Raw genomic sequence first — 18,580 nt, 5'->3', positions numbered from 1 at the left:
TATACGCTGCATGTCAGGCCAGAACACGAGGAGGCTATCTATCTATCTATCTATCTATCTATCTATCTATCTATCTATCTGGATGGGTGGGTGGGTGAGTGGAGTGAGGCTGTGTGTGTTTGTGCGACAGAGCTAACTTTCTGTCTCTCTTCCTTTTCCTTTTGTTCCTCTGCGTTGATGAACAGCAGCCAGAAAGCCTCAGAATAAGCACAAAATCTTCGCACCACACGAAACATTTTCAGTATGTTTTTCTTTCACTCTCTCTCATCTTTGCATTGACTTTAAATGCAAATTTGCTTCACCTTGAGCCTGAAAACACCTCCAGTTCTGTCATTATTAGCACTTTTGCTCACAACCTACAATCTCTCTGTCCAGCCAGTGAACAACCTATTATCATTGCTCCCTAATTGAGCTGCCAGCCTTGTGACAGTGTTTCACATGTGGCTTGACCCCCCACCCCCCCAAGAGAAAAATGACAAGAACAAGGACTGTTCATCCCATTCAAACAGCTGCATCACGTTTTCTGTGGCTCGAGGGAAACATCCTGAATCCTGAGAAAATAACCTTGACGATGTCATCAGGTTTATTTTTGATTGGCCTTAAAATTTCCGGGAAAAAAAGTCAAAGAAATTTTAAAAAGAAAGTCTAGGTCACAAACTTGAGGTATGAGAAAAGTCTGAGAAAAACTTTCATTGTGGGAATTTTGGGATGCAGCACTTTTGGAGCTTCACACTATGGACTAAATATTAGCCAGTGGTCCCCCCTCTGCTTCGCTCTGGGTACAGGCAAGGCTGCTTTTCTGTAGATGCAGTGATACCCACATGTAATTTAGTTAGATGCAACACTGGTCGACATTATCCGTTCAAAGCCTGAGGGTGGTGGTGGTGGTGCTGGTGGTGGTGCTGGGGGGTTGACACCCCTGTCATGGCAACACACTGTTGCTATGACAGCCAGGTGTTTGCTTCACTTCAAAACTCCTGTTTTTCCATCTTGTCTCTTGGAAACAGGCATAAACATCTGCTGTGAAACAGTTTGATCAGATTTATTTTAAGCGCCTAACAGAAAACTTGACCTGTGTGAAAAGATGTTAATATGCTGACAACAAGATGCTGCAGCCTGCAACACTTTGTGACTTCACACACATAAGTATGTTTTAAAATAAGTTGGAAGCCCATTCATGTTGGCTCTGAACTCTGTCTTCTCCTGCATGTTGCTCTCTGTTAAATGTATCTCTTTCATTATCCCTATTTTAGTTCAGGGGCTGGTGCTAACTTCTGGAGAGAACTCGGAGGCAGCTGCATGATGATTAATGTGTTTCCATGGATATCCTGGTCATAGCATTTACAGTTGCAGACATCTCCATATGAGCTGCCTTTCTTTGCACCTGTTATCACAGAGAACCAAATCCTATGAATCTGTCAGTCAAACCTTCTTTAACATGTATTAAAGGAAACAGACTTCTTAACACTGACAGATTTCAAAGATGAAGCAATCAGTCTGCAGTATATGGTGTATTTTGATATGTTTTCTCTTTGGTAATGTCTTGTAAGTCTTTCATGTTTTATCATAAATACTCTGATCTGTTCTTTGCTTTTTTTTAAGGAGGAGGGGTGGTGGGTGATGAGAAATGCCGGCGTGGTTAAATGCCATGCTGACATTTTAAATCATATGTTTATATTTCCATCGTATTAACATTGCACCAAACAACAAGGTCCCTATGCAATGTCAGTATTTCTGTTTTTATTTAAAAAATGCTACAATGAATTTAATGACTATTCATATCTACAGAAAAGACGTACTGGTGTACAGTAAAATGTGCCACTGTCGATCCTGTAGAATGACTTTAAAGTCCATTTTCATCACACACCCACAATTTATGACTTTCATTTATTCTGCTATAGCTATTCAATGTATTAAGTGGTTCTTCTCCATATAATAGTTTGTATTGTTAGTGGAGGAGTCTGCCATATGTGCCATATGTATGCACATACTGGAGCAAATTCAAAAGAGTGGGCGCATATAATATGTAATGTGTCCACATGCAGGTATGTCATGGGTAATGACGCACTCTGGAGGAGCGGAACTGCTGGATATGAGTAGTAACAGGTGTCATCAAGTAACCCACAGTTGAAATCTTCAGGATTGTAAGTACAGACATAGAAAGAACTGATGAATTATGATTTAAACACAGAGAACTTTCAAATGCAACTCAGTGAGGTACAGGAGAACATTTATTAACACCATAGGAACTTGAGGCAGAGCTGGGGAGGAGAGACTCTAGTGGAAATGTGTGTGTGTGTGTGTGTGTGTGTGTGTGTGTGTGTGTAGAAGGTGGAGGTTTGGGGGCATATTCACTACTGTGCTAAAGTTTTAGGCACTAAAAGTAGATGCATTGAAAAATAACACCATGAATAGTTTTTATTTATCACGTAACTTCATACAGAAAAAACTAAATCAAATGAATTTTTTCACCAGCGTCCTTTAAACAACATTTTTGAAGATACTTGGCAGGTCGCTGTTCCTGCATCTTGGGGAACTTGCCACACTTCCGTCTTAGTTGCTTCTGTCTCTTTGTGTACTCCCAGGCTGACACCATGATGTTGAGATCAGGGCTCTGTGGGTGTCAGACCATCTGTTGCAGACGTTCGTCTCATCGCTGAAGATCGCTCGTTCATTCTGCAGCATGGGTCGCTGTACTCGCTGCTGCAGAATGAATTTGGAACCAGTCAGATGCCTCCCTGATGATTCAAATGTAAACATCTCAAGTGCCTAAAATCTTTGCCCATGACTGTATATGAGTAACTGAATGTATGAAGGCGAGAGTAAGAACGCAGAGGAGGACAAAAGGAGTGAGAGGATACAAAGGCCATTGAAAGTTGTTTGTTGTTAGTCCAGCTTTAAAAATCAAGTTCTGCTATTGATAAACTGTCAGTATCTTAAGAAATAAAGCAAAAACCCATGAAATGCTTCACATGCTTTCCTTAAACCAAGGCTCCTAATATTAATTAGTGAGTAAAAAGGAGACTTAAAAGATTTGACCAAATATTCTTAACTCCTGGTTCACATAGAAGTTTTTCTGAGAGCCTTTCTAAATATCATAAACATGTTTTTACCTCTGACTGAGGTGGGAAAGTTAAAATAATTGAAAACCAACAAATGAAAAAAATCAAAAATGGTCTGTTTTTGGTTTTTGGCAAATCCTTTTATCATTGTTACTTTTTAAATCTAAGATTAAAGACATTTGTGTACATTTAGACAACTTGTTATTTAGTTTAAAACCAAATGAAAAATGAGAAAACCAAACTGACACTAAATGTCAGTCCATGCTGATTAGATTTCAAACTATAATTTCCTATATAATCTCTAAATTTTGATTGTATACAACATGATGCTAACTCTTCAGCGACTATATTTCTCAATGGCTAATTCTGTGTCATCATTAACGCTTGGTTTCTGCAGAAATTTGATCATGTTTACTTAAATCCACTGGTTCTAATAACAGGGAAACTTTCTGTGCACTCAGATGAGAAGACCTATCAGTGATGCGGAGTGAGTCAAAACCCCATTACTGTAGTGCTGGTTACGGGATGATACTGGTTTTTATCACAAGTACGAATACTTGCCTGATTTGTACAGTGTTACTGAACACAGACAGCAGAGTGTTGACACATTTCCTCCTGTTTATATGAAATGTAAAAATAGTACATCTGTTTACAACTTTATGATAATAAATGGCAATTTATGATGCATATATCAATGTAAGTCTTTTTTAGAAGGCATCACTAAGATGAGTGGATCCTCAGGGTGTGCAGATGCACAGGCTGCCACCATGAACCTTAAGGCAAAAGACGTTACTCTGTTCCAGTTCACACTAGCCTTTGGAATATTGATGGGAACCATAAACTTATATGGTAGTATAAGCCACATCTTCTTTTCACTGTTTTCATCCTACCTCTTCCAGAATAGCTCAGAGGGCTCTTTTTTATGTGTGCAGATGGAGAGTAGTTGTGCATGGTGATATTGATGGGTTTTCACTGCTCATCCTTCTGAGTAGAGCAACCAACGACAGAGCCTAAGCTGTCCTGCAGCGTTTCCTGTCTGCAGTACAGTATCCCTTCAAGACTCTGCTCAAATAAGGGAGGGGAAAACATTCTGGCTTTCATGGTGACCAGATGTGGACTCAATAGGAACTTTCACATTGCTGGAAGAAGTGTTCACAATCAGACGTGCTTGTCACACACCACATTATTCAAAGACTGTTCAGAGACAGGGACCTGGCTTCTGAGTTTGCTTATGCAGCATAGCCTGGGCAGCCAGGATCCTACAGTGCACACACAACAGGATTAGTTCACCTCCTTGGAAATGAAGTTCAGCCAGGTCAGATAAAAGGTCCTGATTCAGTCCTGATTCTTGACCACCTGTCCTCCTTGTTGCAAAAGCTGTGAAAATTAAACAGTATAGGGATTATTTGACAATGACTGCAATTGCATTGTGACAACTAATGTACATCTGTTTTTGAAGCTGTGATGTCCTCAAATCAGCCTTACCCTCTATAAGTCTCTCCTGGAGGACATATCAACCCATTCTTTTAAAGTGGCAATCTCTGGGTTGGCCTTCGATTGTTTGCTTAGCCTCCTGTGGAGCTGTCTGATGAGTGGGGGCTTCTGTCATAAATTAAGCATAAAAGCACAAGAAAAACAATATTCAAACGAACAGTTACATACTTCAAAGTTCTGTTAACTGTAGCTGCTTGTAAAACATGCTTAACCAGTGTCTTCAGCCCTTCATCCTGCAGAGGTCTGTGGATGGTTCACAGAGGCAGAACAACTTAAAGGCAGATGAACAATAAACATTTTGGCTTCATATGATGTCAGTGTTGCTTTTAGCAGGTGATGTGTGTTTATGTCTGAGAACAGCCCAGCATTCAACTAAACACAAAACAGCTACAGGTTCACATTCATGTTGAAAACAGTCTTTACCTTCTACAGCTGGCTCGTCTCCAACAGTTCACTGAGTGAACACTCAGGCAAAATTAGCAACCACTACTATCACCTATTCTACTACCACTTTTAATTGGATAATACTACATGCAGGGGATAAACTGAAGATACAACCACCACCATCTAAAGAGTTGAGTATTCACTGTAAAACAACACAAACATTGAGAAAAGGCAGGCACATTACATTTGAACTATCACACTGATGGTTGGAGCCCTTTCATAGCCTTAAACAAACATCACTTTCTATTCCTAGAAGGAACATTTCTGACGTCACTGTTTTAAATATACTAAGATAGGAGGCAATAAAGTAGAATGATCCTTCTACTAATGCATCAAAGACCACAATGACAATGTAATAAAGCAAACAAACCCTTTTCAGTTGTCTTGGTCCTGGAAGATTGTTGTTCATTTTGTGGAGGCTGATGGCAGAGACCTGGGTGGAACATTAGCGAGGACAGAAGATTTGACTATGATTTAAACATGATGCCTTGGTGGCAGTGTGACTTCACCTGGTTTAAAATATGATATGGCTTATTGACATGTGTTAGCTACCATCGGATCAGGTCAACAAAACCAGCATGTGTCTGTTTTATAGGCTGTACTGGAGATGTTGAGTAGCTAGGTCTCTGGCTGTACTCAGCGTGCCTGTATTTTAAGTACAAATAGCCTCTCTCGGGTCTCTTGAAGGCCTCTCTCTCCCCCCTCACACACACACACGGCCTGAATGAGAGATAGCAACATAGATGAATGAACAGGTCGCCAGTGATTACCTCAGGTTAGCTGTTTGTCAAATAGGCATGAAGCCACACACTAAGGCTTGAAAAATCATTATTCACAATCCCTCCTTCATTTATGGTCGGAACTACGACAGTATCTGATTAATCAAAACATTCTTGGCAAATGCTTTCGCTTTTGTCCGTCTTGCACCTGTCCAAGAATTTCACCTCTAGCAGCACAACATGAATGCCCCCGGCCATCCCTCTTAATCCTGGCCCTGTTTCAGAGACCAAATGGTTTTAGTTTGTCGTATGAGTCAACATGCCACATAAAAGGCCCAGGATCAACATACAGGTTTCACATCAGGTGTTTTCTCCATCTATGCTCCACACCACGCGGATCGAGAACTTCAATAAATGCCTCACTGTACTTTGGTCACAACATACCCAGGTTGGCTACAGTTCAGATGGTTCAGCTTGTATCCATGGAGCCGTCCCTGACCCTCCAGCTGAACGATGCTACCTCCAGTGGGTCAGACTTATCTTTCCTTCTGCATGGCCCTGTGCATTTTAAAATCCTTCTTAATGTGCACATACTCCTCACCAACAGTGGAATCTCACCATGTCTTGACCCAGGCATGAAATAGAACTTCAAATCAAATCTGGTAAATTAGTTTATGAGTCTGTTATTCTTGACACAGTGTTTCCTCAGTTTGACATTATCACTTTATGTGAAATGTTTTATCTTATAACAAGAAGTTATCAGGTTCCAATGTGACATGTTTCACATTGCAACAATATAAATATAGTAAGTCACATGATGTACATCATATACAGTATTATATGTACAATGATAGACAGTAGGTCACTTGTTACTTCAGTGAGATAACGACAGTGCTACACTAACCCTCTGCTCTCCTGGCCTCTTGAGGCTGGGCACTGGCTCTAAGAGGCAATTTGCAGTGTGGCTGCTGTAAACACATTATTTTATAACCACAGTAAAGGCAGGGCTGTCAGCCACCACTTTGTGGGAACTGTTGGGTTTTTCTCCATAATAAAGTCAGGTCTCGACCTGACCCTGTAAAGTGCCTTGAGATAATGAATATTATGATTTGGCGCCATACAAATACAATTGAATTGAACTGAACTGAATTGAAAGGCTTCACAGAATATTGCCCTTTGAAAGCACAGCAGCAACTCTGCCTTAGTGATTAAATAAACCCTAAAATCCCCAGGAGAGCATTTAATTATACATATATCTATATTTTATACACATTAAATATGCAAACATAAACACAACCTATAATGCAAGTAACTCATTTTATTAGCTCTTTAGTAGTATTATTACAATAAACAAATTTAAGTTAACATTGTTTCATCAAACCTGCTCAAAGTGGATGAACTCACACATTAAAGGGATAGTTCGGGTTATTTGACATGGGGTGTGTGAGGTAGTGATGCATAGTCAGTGTGTTACCTGCAGAAGGTTCAGATCAGCGCACTACCAGTCAGGAGAAGCAGCAGGAACACAGCAAACCAGCAGACAAAACCTGTTTTACACACTTTTAAAAGACACCCACCGAAACAATCCAATATCTGTTTAAAAGTAGGCGTCATTTCGAATATTTTCTGTGCTTTATCTTCTCATCAAAACAGTGAAGTTGAGCTCTTTCTAATTCACTCAGCTGACCTGCGGCTGCCGCGTATACAGTGCATGTCACAGGTGGTTTGTGCGGTAGTTCAGCAGCTGCTTTGACAGGATGTTTAAAATTAATTTAAGTCAAGTTGTATTTAAAATTTCCCAGTTTCCCTCCAGGATTTCACTAGTTGTTTAAACTTTTTACAGTTTTTACAGTTTTAGAGTGATGCTTACATGTCTCAACCAGGAACTGTAGCTTATTATTTGGGTTTAGAAGATCAAAAAAATATATTGTATCAAAATAGTCTTTATTGTATATAGAAACACTTTCATGATGTCACAGAGTGAGGGTGGGGTATTATGTGTAAAGAAGCTGTGAGCTGAGATATGCCCTCCCATTGAGAACCAGGGGTTGATTTGTTTAAAGCCTGTAACCAACTTTAACAAAGTGTAATTGAAAACAGGATTTAAGTAATAGATTTAACATGTGGCCTACAAACCTCTGTTTCCTGTGTGACGTGTTCGGATGTGTCCTTGTCAGGGGTGATTTGAGCTCCTGTCAAGACTGCAGCGAACACTCTGTTGTCCCTCACATATTGCCCCAGGTGGAACGGATCTTGGGCAATTGCTGGAGGCTCTTCTGCAGCTCCTCCAGGCTTTCCTTGCTCTTGGTCTCTAAGAGCAAGAGCAAAAAAAAAAAAAAAAAAAAAACATTTGATTGAGACAATACAACCTTGACTCTCCAAACTTAATTTACCAACATTCTAATAAATCATGAATAGAAAACCAAAGAGCAGCTGTATTTTGATTATTGGGTTGGACATAGATCAATATCAACATACAGTTTTATTAAGGTATTTAGTTGTGAGGTTTTTACATCTTTTACAAATTTGAACCAAGACAAATCTACCTTTAAAAAAACAAGGCAGTGAGCTTTAGGTTATTATCCCTATCTCTTTGTCACAAAATAATTTTCAGTATTTGTGTGGAAAGACAGGTGGACACCTCGCAGCTGTGGCGTACTCACCACCCCCCACCCCACCCCATCGCTCTGCTTTATAAGCAAAATAATAATTATAATTAGGTATCATAAAGATGGTAGACAGGGCAGACCTGCTCTGCTGAAACAACATACTGTAGTCTGTAACTGTGATTCTGACTAATGAATAATACATACACTAGCTTAGTCAGGCTGGGCTGGCTTCAGTTACAGATTCAATTAAAGCCAAATTTAAGATTCAATTCATGTTATTAGTTTTTAAGTTTATTGGGTTCACTGAACGCACCATCGCACCAAGCTAAGCTTATATGACTGTGGCGCTACAACCATTGTTTGAAATGGCCCAGGTTGGATTTAAACTCCCAGCTGCTTGACAGAGACATTTCTCAGGACCTTTTTATTTTCTTTTGGGGGGGGGCCTTAACAGCCTTGTCGTAAATATTTTGGCTCGTGGCCCATTAAGACTACATGTTAACTTCAAAGCCGTTTCCCAGCTGCGGCTAAAATCATTTTATAACCACAACGACGTCAACCACAACCACAACCATCACCAAACACATAAGTTAAAGGTCATTCATTCAAAGATCATCCATATCAGCTGCTGTGTGGTCAGCATGGAGAGGTGTGTCTGCGGAGGGACTTCAGGCTTGCAAGGCAACACAGACGACTGTCTTCTATAGAGAGTAGCTAAGATTTTTTAATAAAAAAGATGGTAAAGGGGTCTTAAATGTTGGGAACTCTCGCAACAAAGGTGCTAGGTAGGCAACATGTGTGTTAATGACAGGAAGAATGATAAAACTAAAAAAGAACTCATGTCAAACCAAGAGACAGGTACAGTGTTCACTATTTTTTTGTCTGTCTTGTCAGGGTTCAGGTATTCAGGACCCAGATGCAGACTCCTGATACAAGGCTGGTGCAGTGCAAAGATTTATTCAACAATGTTAAAACCCAAATTACTTTTACATTCTAACTTACTTTAAGGGTGAAGCGAAGCCAAATCCAGTCCCGGGCACCAAGCAGTCCAAAATCCATCAACAAAGGCAGAAACTCAGGAACATAAAGGGATAACAGCAACATGAACAACTGTATAGGAGCAACAAGGAGTAACAAGGGAAACGGAGCAGTTAATCCACGCTGCACCACAACAGACCAACTGATGAAAGCCTGAGGACAAGACAGAGACTTAAATACACAAGGGAAATGAAGGAGATTAAACGCTGTTGTTGTTCTGCCTTTCATATTTCTTCAGAGAGCTGCTGCTTGGTGAGATGAAAAGGGGCTTTGTGCCCACTGACTCACCAGGGGCCAAATATTACACAAGCAATGTGACATCTCTCTGCAGTTACACCATTACAGAACAAATTAATGTAATGTTGACCTTCACTCACTGACGACTTTGTTAGGGACACTTGTACACCTGCCTATTCATGCAACTGGCCAATCAGTGCAAAGTATAAAGACCCAGGTCAGGAGCTTCAGTTAATGTTCAAACATTAGAAGAAGAAAAACTGATGTCAGTGGCATGATTTGCTGGTTTCTGAAGTTGCTGATCTTCTGGATTTTCACACATAACTGTCTCTAGAGTTTACTAAGATAAACAAGACTAGGTCAAAGCCTGGTATGTCTGGACCTCTAATTGTCAAATCCAGATTTTATAACTGAGGTGTTGTCTGAGAAAATCACCAAATACTCAAATTAAAGACACAGACTGAGCTGTGACTTTAGTTGTATTTACTTATGGTATAATCACTCAGAGAGAAAATTAGAAGAGACAGAGTATCTTTCTTTTTTTAAGTTATTTTTGCAGGCTTTTGCCTTTATTACAGTCAGAGTGAGAGAAAGGCAGGAAAATCAGGGAGCGATAAGAGGCCGGACTCTAACCCAGGCTGCCGCGGCAAGGACTAAGCTAAGCTGGCAACACTGCAGACTGTAAACACTCCCTAATAGAACCTGTCGGAGGCAGAAACTCCAACTCAGTGACAACACAGTTGGCTGACCAGTGGTGGAAATATGATCAGTCAGTCATTCAGTCAGTCAGTCAGTCAGGGACATTCCAGATTATAGGGCTGACCCTGCTGTTGCAGTCCTGACAGCATGTCCTCCCCAAGCAAGTTTGTAGCAGCACCAGTATTTGATGACCTGAGGGTGAGGTTGGTTATTTTGTCAAACATACTCCACACGTACACAATAATGAGAAATATCCGTGTTCAAAACTTCATGAGTTATGCTTCAGTTATGCTTCAGTTATGCTTGTCAACAGACCAAAGATCAAAAGTCCACATGATGACATGTTGGTGGTTTTAAGTGTTATTATTGTGCTTTCTCCTTTACTTGTTATATCATCCATTGTTTCTTCTTATATTGTGTTATTAAAGTCAATGCAGCTTACTAATATAATTTTTTTTATAATTTATATATTTAAATTATGTGCAGTGGCCTTAAGGCAGGTGCTCAGAACATTAAACACCTGCCTGTTCCTGCTCCTCTGTCATTAATAATTCACACTACATCCTGTTGAGAGCCACAGCCTGCTTCCACTAACACCCTTCTATGAGCCAGGTGGGAATCAATGAGATAAACTAAATGAAGAAGAAATGGAGGATGAGGCAGATAAACCATGGTTCAAGTAAGAGTTAAGTTTTACAATGTCAATGCTTTTAAAATAAGGCTTTTTACAATGAAAAGAAGGAGGAAAGGTGATGCAAAGACAAAGTAAAGTCAACAACTGACACAATGTTGACATATAAATATGTCCACCTGTCTGTCCCTGTACTGTGGTTTGACTGTCTGCTGCAGCACAACCACTGCTTTCACCTGTACGCCTCCAGGACCTCGGGTTTCCAGGTCCTGAAGGGACAGCACCTCTCAGCAGAGCGAATGATGTGCTGCCCTCTGCCCTCATCCTTGGCAGTGTCAGCAGCACACCAGACGCTGATGGAGGAAGAGAAGATGGACTCATGGACTTGTAGAAAGTTGCCTTTGTCAGGTTGAACTTCTTCAGCTGCTACAGAAAGTCCATCCTCTGGTGGGCTTTCTTGGTGAGGGACCAGATGTTCATCTCTCTCTCTGAAGGTCCTGTGTGATGATGATGATGATGATGATGACCAGGAAGAAGAAGTACTAGTTTCTTCAGTCATCTCCACTTTCTTTTGAGTGTCAAGCTCTAACCTCTGCCCACACCACGTCACCAGTCAAGTGGGCTGTTCCCCACCGGAGACGAGTCTGATGAGGTTGGTTGTCCATGAACTTCACGAGGCTGACAGGCTGATGACTGGAGGTGCAGGGAGTAAGGACGCAGCTACTCCTCAATGCTGCCTCCTTTGCAACCTTATCTGACTGAGCTTAGCTGTGAACCAGGGTTTGTTGTTGTTATCACTCCCCCTGGTGTGTGGCGTGAACACCGGTCCTCACAGAAGCTAATGTAAAATGCCACAGTCTCTGTGAACTCATCCAGATTGTTAGTAGCAGTCCTGAAAACTTCCCAGTCAGTACAGTCCAGGTCTGCCCTAAGATCCTCTATAACATCACTGTTTGCAGGTTTACAGCTTTAATTTTGCCTGTATGTGCGTGGTCAGAGTAACCAAGTGCATCATGGGAGATGCTGTGAGGTACTGTTAAGTAAAGTGTAACAGTGATCTAAAATGTTCTCCTCTCTGGTTGGACATCAGCAATTATAATCTGATATTAATGATACAGTAACATAGCATGTATGGCAGTTTTGCATTTGCATGTAGTTGCGTTGCTGGCAGATATCTATCATTGCCTTATTTAACAATGACACATACCCACATAGGAAAGCTGTTGCTCCTTTCTACTGCTTTCCTCTCATGTGGAGCTTTATGATCTTTCCGGTGTTGGTCATGTTATTTGATCTGCACTTGGAAGCAGAAAGCTTGATACTGAGTGTTGCACATTACACTCTTCAAAGAGCTGGAAGAGACAGAGGGATAAAGAGCTCAAGGACACAGCCGCCAACCAGTGAATCATTACAGAGACATCTAACATCCAGCTTCCATTAAAAGTTTGTCTCCGTATCTTTTGTTAGAGTTTGATGTAGTTATGAATTTATGGTCAAGAGGTGCATTTTTAACATAATCAAACTTGACACTGTTGTTTTCAGTGTTTCCTCCTTGTATATCAGTATACAATGTGCCAATCAGGGGGAGGCATGGGAACAATACAGTGAGAAATACAAATAAAAATAAATAAATAAATAAAAATAAGAAATGAGCCACTGTCCTGAGTGTGCCTGTGAATGTACATTTGGCTCTGTTACCTTAAGGCACAGTGGCTGAAAGTCTGTTTTATTAAGGAACAAGTAGAAGTAATTAATTGATGAACAAACTTTCAAATGATGATGAAATCTGCTGAAGCTCATATTCTCTTTCTGTGGTGAAACAACATTTGCATAATTTGAATCGACTGTGTTCTGACAAGGTGCATATTGAAAATGTTACTTGTAAATGCAGTCTGAGCAATAAAAGTCTCCATTATTCTTTGCTGGGGACCATCAAATAGAGAACAGGTATTTACATCAGCACTTACAGGTGACTGTGGCATGAGATGTTGAGTATTCAGTCCTGTAGTAGTAGATGACTTATGATTTTATTGGATTGTTCTGCTCCTTTTTATTCCCAGACCTGGTCATAAATGACTGAGTGGACTCGGATGATGTATTGGAGTGAAGGTTAAAGTGTGTGGGTGTGCACTCTGAGTGCTGAGCATCAGCAGTTGTGTGGTGAGAGTCGGGGGTCTGCTTCACTCTCCTTCATGATGATTTGTCTCTTCTCAGCTGCACACTCTGCCTTTCTCTCTCATTTCATTATTTGGAGCTGCAGTTAAATGTGGTCAGTCAGAGCGGATCAGATTCTACTTCCTCATTCACAGCTGTTGTAAATGGAGGGCTAAATGGACTGCACTTACACAGCGCCCAAATAACATGCTTGCCACATTCATTCAGTCACTCACTCACACATACATACACTGATGGAACAGCATCAATCAATTGGGGGGTTCAGTATCTTGACCGAGGACACTTTGACACCCAGAGTGAAGGAGCTGGGGATCAAACCCCAACATTTCGTGGACGACCCACTCTGCCTCCGGAGCCACGGCACTTAGAACATCAGGGAAACATCAGCACTTGTTATTGTATTTGTGATACATGTTTGTACAGTGTCAATGACATATTATAGTTTACAAGTTGAAACACCCGCCGGTAAGCTAGGTTACACTGGCTAATCGTCAAACCCTACAAGTAACCATGGTAACGCTTGGATGCGTCATGCAACTTTCCATATTAAGACAGATAACAAGTTAGTTAACTATTCATTATGCCTCACAAAAATAGCTATTGAGACTTATCTAGTTCTGTGACAAATGTGTAGGCATCTTTTCTAGGTGTTCTCCTTCTGCACTGTCGTTTCCTGTTTTGATGGAGAGCATCACGTGAGCCAACTGCACTGCTCCAACATTGGCTCACCCAAATAAATAGGTGATAGCAGCCTACTGTACCTACTAGTAGGCTAAGTAGGCTCCCACTAGCCCATATATGTGGGAGAGATGTGTAATGATAACACTTATTCAATGGTCTGATAACAGTCAAATCAGGTGGAACTTGAGACTAGAAATTATTAGATTTTGCTCTTAATGGTTTGGGACCAGTTTACATTGCAGTCGTTTTATAATCCCTCATGAGCTCTTAGATCTTCCACTGCCGGACTTTTAAATACACACAAATTTACGCACAAGAAAATAGGGGGTGCAGCGTTTTTAAACTATGCTTCAAAATTATGGAACACCCTGCCAAGAGCTATTAAAGAAGCGGGCTCTGTGAACACTTTGAAACAAAAACTGAAAACTTGGCTTTTAATTAATTCTATCATATTTTACATTTCTTCCTGATTCCTGTTTTTAATTTGTATTTTTTTTTCCTGTTTTATAACTATTTGTATTGTCTAATTTGACTTTTTATTCACCCTTATTTTATTGTGCTATTCCATTTCTTATTGTAAAGCACTTTGAGCTACATCTCTTGTATGAAAAGTGCTCTATAAATAAAGTTTATTATTATTCTAAAGTTTATCATTGTTGTGGAGAAATTAAAGTTGCAGCACTTCGGCCTGGTTGGCAGAGCTTTGTTCACATATGTTTCAGGGTTATCAAGACAAAGTTAATAGAGCATCCAAGTCCATCTGCAGGGTCAGAGGTATTATGAAAGTATGAAAACTTTAAATTGTTCTATCAAGTCCTACAGCACCAGACTAAACAGCTTTTCCAACACCTTACAGCTACCCAGCACTCAGCACAAACCTTCAACACACATAAAAACCTTATCATCATTCCAGATGTGTAGGTGCTCCCCAGCTTAGATGCATCCATACAGTTCAGATGCTTTTATATTTCGTCAGGTTTTATGTGCTGTTCCTGAGAAAACAATATTTCATAGCTAGAATGACAAAGTTGTAAAGGAAAGCTGTGATACAGGCTGAATTAATGTAGAGTTTTCAGCTGTCAGTCACTGCATCTAAATTTCTTAAAATTTAATCTACATTTAGCAAAGCTGGCACTGTGTGCTGTTGCAGGTGCACTGGATGTAGACAAATAAAAAAAAGATACAAACAACCAGGCACACTCACAAGCAATTTAGACTCACCAGTCAACCTAATTAGTTCAAACCCAGAACCGTATTGCTGTTATGTGACAGTGCTAACCACTGCACCACTGTGCTGCCTCTGTACTGTATCAGACAGGTGATAACCCTACATGGTTGTTGAGCTTGGAGGGCTGGTTGATATATAGCATTGGCTCAATCTCTGTATTGACAGTATTCAATAAAAAAGGACATTTGTATCAGAAACACTAACAGAATGTTGAACTCACACTATGACTCAGTGTTGGTTTAGTTAGTCTGTTGAAGAATGAAGTTTTAGTCACATTTTGGTCATTTTGTTTATTTCTGGATTCACTCACTTGATGACTAAGATGTTGTTTTGTGGATGAAACCTGAATTGAACGGCTCAAATGTTGGTGACATTTATGCAGGAAACACGTAGGAAGAGTTTGAAGGCTGACAGCCTATTAACACAAAGATAGCCAGCTATTAATTAATTGGTGCTAGCAACGTTATTAAACATTAACATTATTGTTATTTGACATTACATTCTGTAACATTAATATTAGCTTCTCTTTTTTAAATGTTGGCATGCTGGAGTTCTGTATGAATTTAGTCCACAAATATACTCCTCTTTTCCCCTCAAAGATGTTGTATTATTGCAAACTGACATTACCCACAGAATCATAACACTGTCACGCAGCTGAATCAACTTCTGAAGAGAATATTCTGAATATTTCTGGGTAGTGGAGGAACAGTTTTCCAGTCAAGAGATTCCAGACTTTGTTCATTGATGAAAAACAGTGATGCAATTTACTGTAGTTGTTTTCAAAGGTTATTTTTTAATTTAGTTTATATCTTGGGAAAAATGTTTTCAGTGGATCTGTTGTCATGTTGACATCAGCTGCTGAGGGAGAAGTTGGCCCCCAGTGGGTGCTGGGTGCTGGTGATTGTCACTTGACTAGAGCTTCAGCCATTGTTGTGTTTACAAGACAAGATGCTGTAATTCACTCTCTGAGCAGCACTACATCTTCAGGCCAGATTGGAGGCTACACTGAGTCGCTATTGGGATGTGATGAGACAGCTAGTTGGTTAGCGTGCTAACTTCAGTAGAAGAAAAGTAAAGACATGATAGAGACAGGAGTTAACATGGCCTGGAGACATGGTGGTAAAGGAATAAAGTTTGATGCTGAACTCACAATGTTTCTGGTAGCTGGTAAGTAAATAGCTGCTCATGTATCAACATCAAAACTTACCTCCTTTAAGTTACAAACCTCCTTTTTCTTATACAAACCCCTTCAAGTAACAGCTACTGTTTATGGAGCCTTGTATTTCTAGGTTGTTTTTTTTTGCAAAGCAAAACTTTTATCTCAGCCCTGAAGCTCAACGAATAAGGATGAATCTGAATCAACTCTGAATCCAGCTCTCTAATCAAGTATGGAAGTGTCTGCATAGCATTTCTCTGATAGAGGCTTATTAAAATGTATTTCTCATTCATAGGCCATATCTGACAATGATAGAGGTCCCCCTTCATTTTTTTTTCATTCCATTTGGCACACTTCCTCTGAAGATGAATTAATCAGGAAACAATCAACAACTATCTGCTATCTGCCGTTTTCTTCCTGAACAGTAGGCAGGGCATATCCTAAACCTGTCCACACACTGTGTCCCTAATAAGCCTTGTTGAGTGTAGCACAGGAGAGAAGAGAAAAGAGCAGAGAAAGAGATACAAAGATAAAAGTCCCTTTTTATTAAGTTCTGTATGGAAGAACAGTGGCGAGGCACTCAGTCATTTCCATTTGGAGTCACCAGGGGCTCTGGTAGCTTCAGGCCAAGAGGCATTGTTACTGCAGGCTGCCCTAGTACAATGACTACAAGCCAGGTCAGTATCTGTGCAGAGGCTTGGATGAAATTTGAAGGGAGTCAGAGAATTGAAGTGTGTTATTGTTCATTCAATCAGACACATTATTATAGCAAATAGTCATTAAATTACATTACATGTAACAAAGTTTTCAAAGCTGTTTAACTCTGCTGAATATTTGTGGAAAAATGTAGGTTCAGCAAACGAATCTCATGTGGTTGAGTGTGTTTTTACAATCCAAAAAACATGCAGGAGGCTCCATTATTAGTAGAATTACAGAGAAACTTTGTGGTGATGAGGTTGTTGAAATAAGCACAAGGACCATCAAGTCTCATATGAGTGTAGTGGACCAGCAGTCATGTGGATTTCCACCTACACTCTGCTTGTCTATGTTCTCTCTTCACAGAGTGGCAGTCATCATTTAACCAGCGAGATGAGGTCGGAATTAGAGACTGATTTAGCCTTAAAGGGGCAGCAGCTTTCAGAGCAGACACACATGTCATTAAAACGATGTAAGGAAGGCGACCCACTTTGATTCAACACAGGGAGAGAAGAATGTAGCTACAGACTGGCTGTTAATGAGGCGAAATTTCACAGTGCACCACTGGGTTAAAAGGGTTGGATGTGAAATAGCATCAAACATAATACATCTGTGATCAGAGATCAAATCTTTTGAGTCAAGTGTGATGCCCAAGGTAAATACTAGATCCTTTACCTGCTGTAAAAACAGTAAAGTGACAGTAAATAAAATCCCTTGCATGGACATTAAAATCACCAAACCATCAACACTTAGTCATACTTGACCACTGCAGAAACAATAAAGTCTGAGATCTCAGATAAAAAGTCAGTGTTTGGTTTTGGTGGATGGTAAATGACAGTGTAACACACAGGAACAGGGCAGATGATGATGATCACCAGCAGGAGAAGGTTAAAGCTAGCTGATTTATAGCAGCAAGAAAAGAGCTTTAGGGGAGTGATCTGGGGGAGTTAAAGTTTTGAGAGAAGATCTCCAAAAGCTGACTACATTCTCCTCTCAGACAGGGTTCAGTAAAGAAGAAGAAAAATCAGATTTCTCTGACAAAATGAATGTCTTATCAAAGAGGGACTAAACACTTATCAAACTAAATCTGACAAAGGGGATTCTAACGTCAGGTGCATTACAACAGTAATTAAAACTTGACAGTAACGGGTCTTGAGGGTTGAGGTTTTGTGTTCGAGGTGGTGGCTTCAGCAAGGATTGTCTGTTTTTCCAAGTCTGTGGGTCCAGGGTGAAGGACATGCCGTCAACATCGTCCATGGGTAAGTCTTTTTCCTTGTGGAGGGAGTCTTTAAAGGACCAGGGATCTATGATGATCTCTTGGCTGAAATGGAGTATAATATTCATAATGATGTTTTCTTTAGTGTAGAATCACCTGAAACTAAGAGTTGTTGAGCTTTCATCAGCTTAGGATGAGGCCTTCATATCTACGTTACGCAGATGTCACACAGGTGAAGGATTGGTTTATTATTATTAGTAATGGACCGTTTTATTTATTTACATGTTTATACTTTGTGTGCACTAGTTTTATTATTGCATGTTTTTATGTCTTGTTTTACTACTGCGAGTGTGTTTTTTATCTTGGACTTTTATTTTCTTATTTATATTTCTTATCTTATAACTTCCTGCTGTGAGCCATTAATTGCTGATTACCTGCACCTGTGAGGATTCTGGACCCCTGCTAAAGAGACGCCCGGCGCTTTCAGTTTCTGTT

At 40.2% G+C, this 18,580-nt stretch overlaps 1 long non-coding RNA gene across 1 annotated transcript; it reads left to right on the top strand.

Annotated features, from left to right (window-relative positions):
* The first annotated feature begins 967 nt into the window (after positions 1–967).
* On the top strand, positions 968–3,042 carry LOC139627047 (uncharacterized). The gene is made up of 3 exons (XR_011692488.1): positions 968–1,146; positions 2,046–2,144; positions 2,586–3,042. It is a non-coding gene; the product is annotated as an uncharacterized lncRNA (long non-coding RNA).
* The last annotated feature ends 15,538 nt before the right edge of the window (positions 3,043–18,580 follow it).

This window comes from Trachinotus anak, unplaced genomic scaffold (genome assembly GCF_046630095.1).
Source record: "Trachinotus anak isolate AG129_WGS33_773 ecotype Australia unplaced genomic scaffold, CSIRO_AGI_Tana_v1 ptg000002l, whole genome shotgun sequence".
Classification (NCBI taxonomy): Eukaryota; Metazoa; Chordata; class Actinopteri; order Carangiformes; family Carangidae; genus Trachinotus; species Trachinotus anak.
Note: the sequence above shows the minus strand (reverse complement) of the source record. Positions and strands in the feature narration are given on the sequence as shown.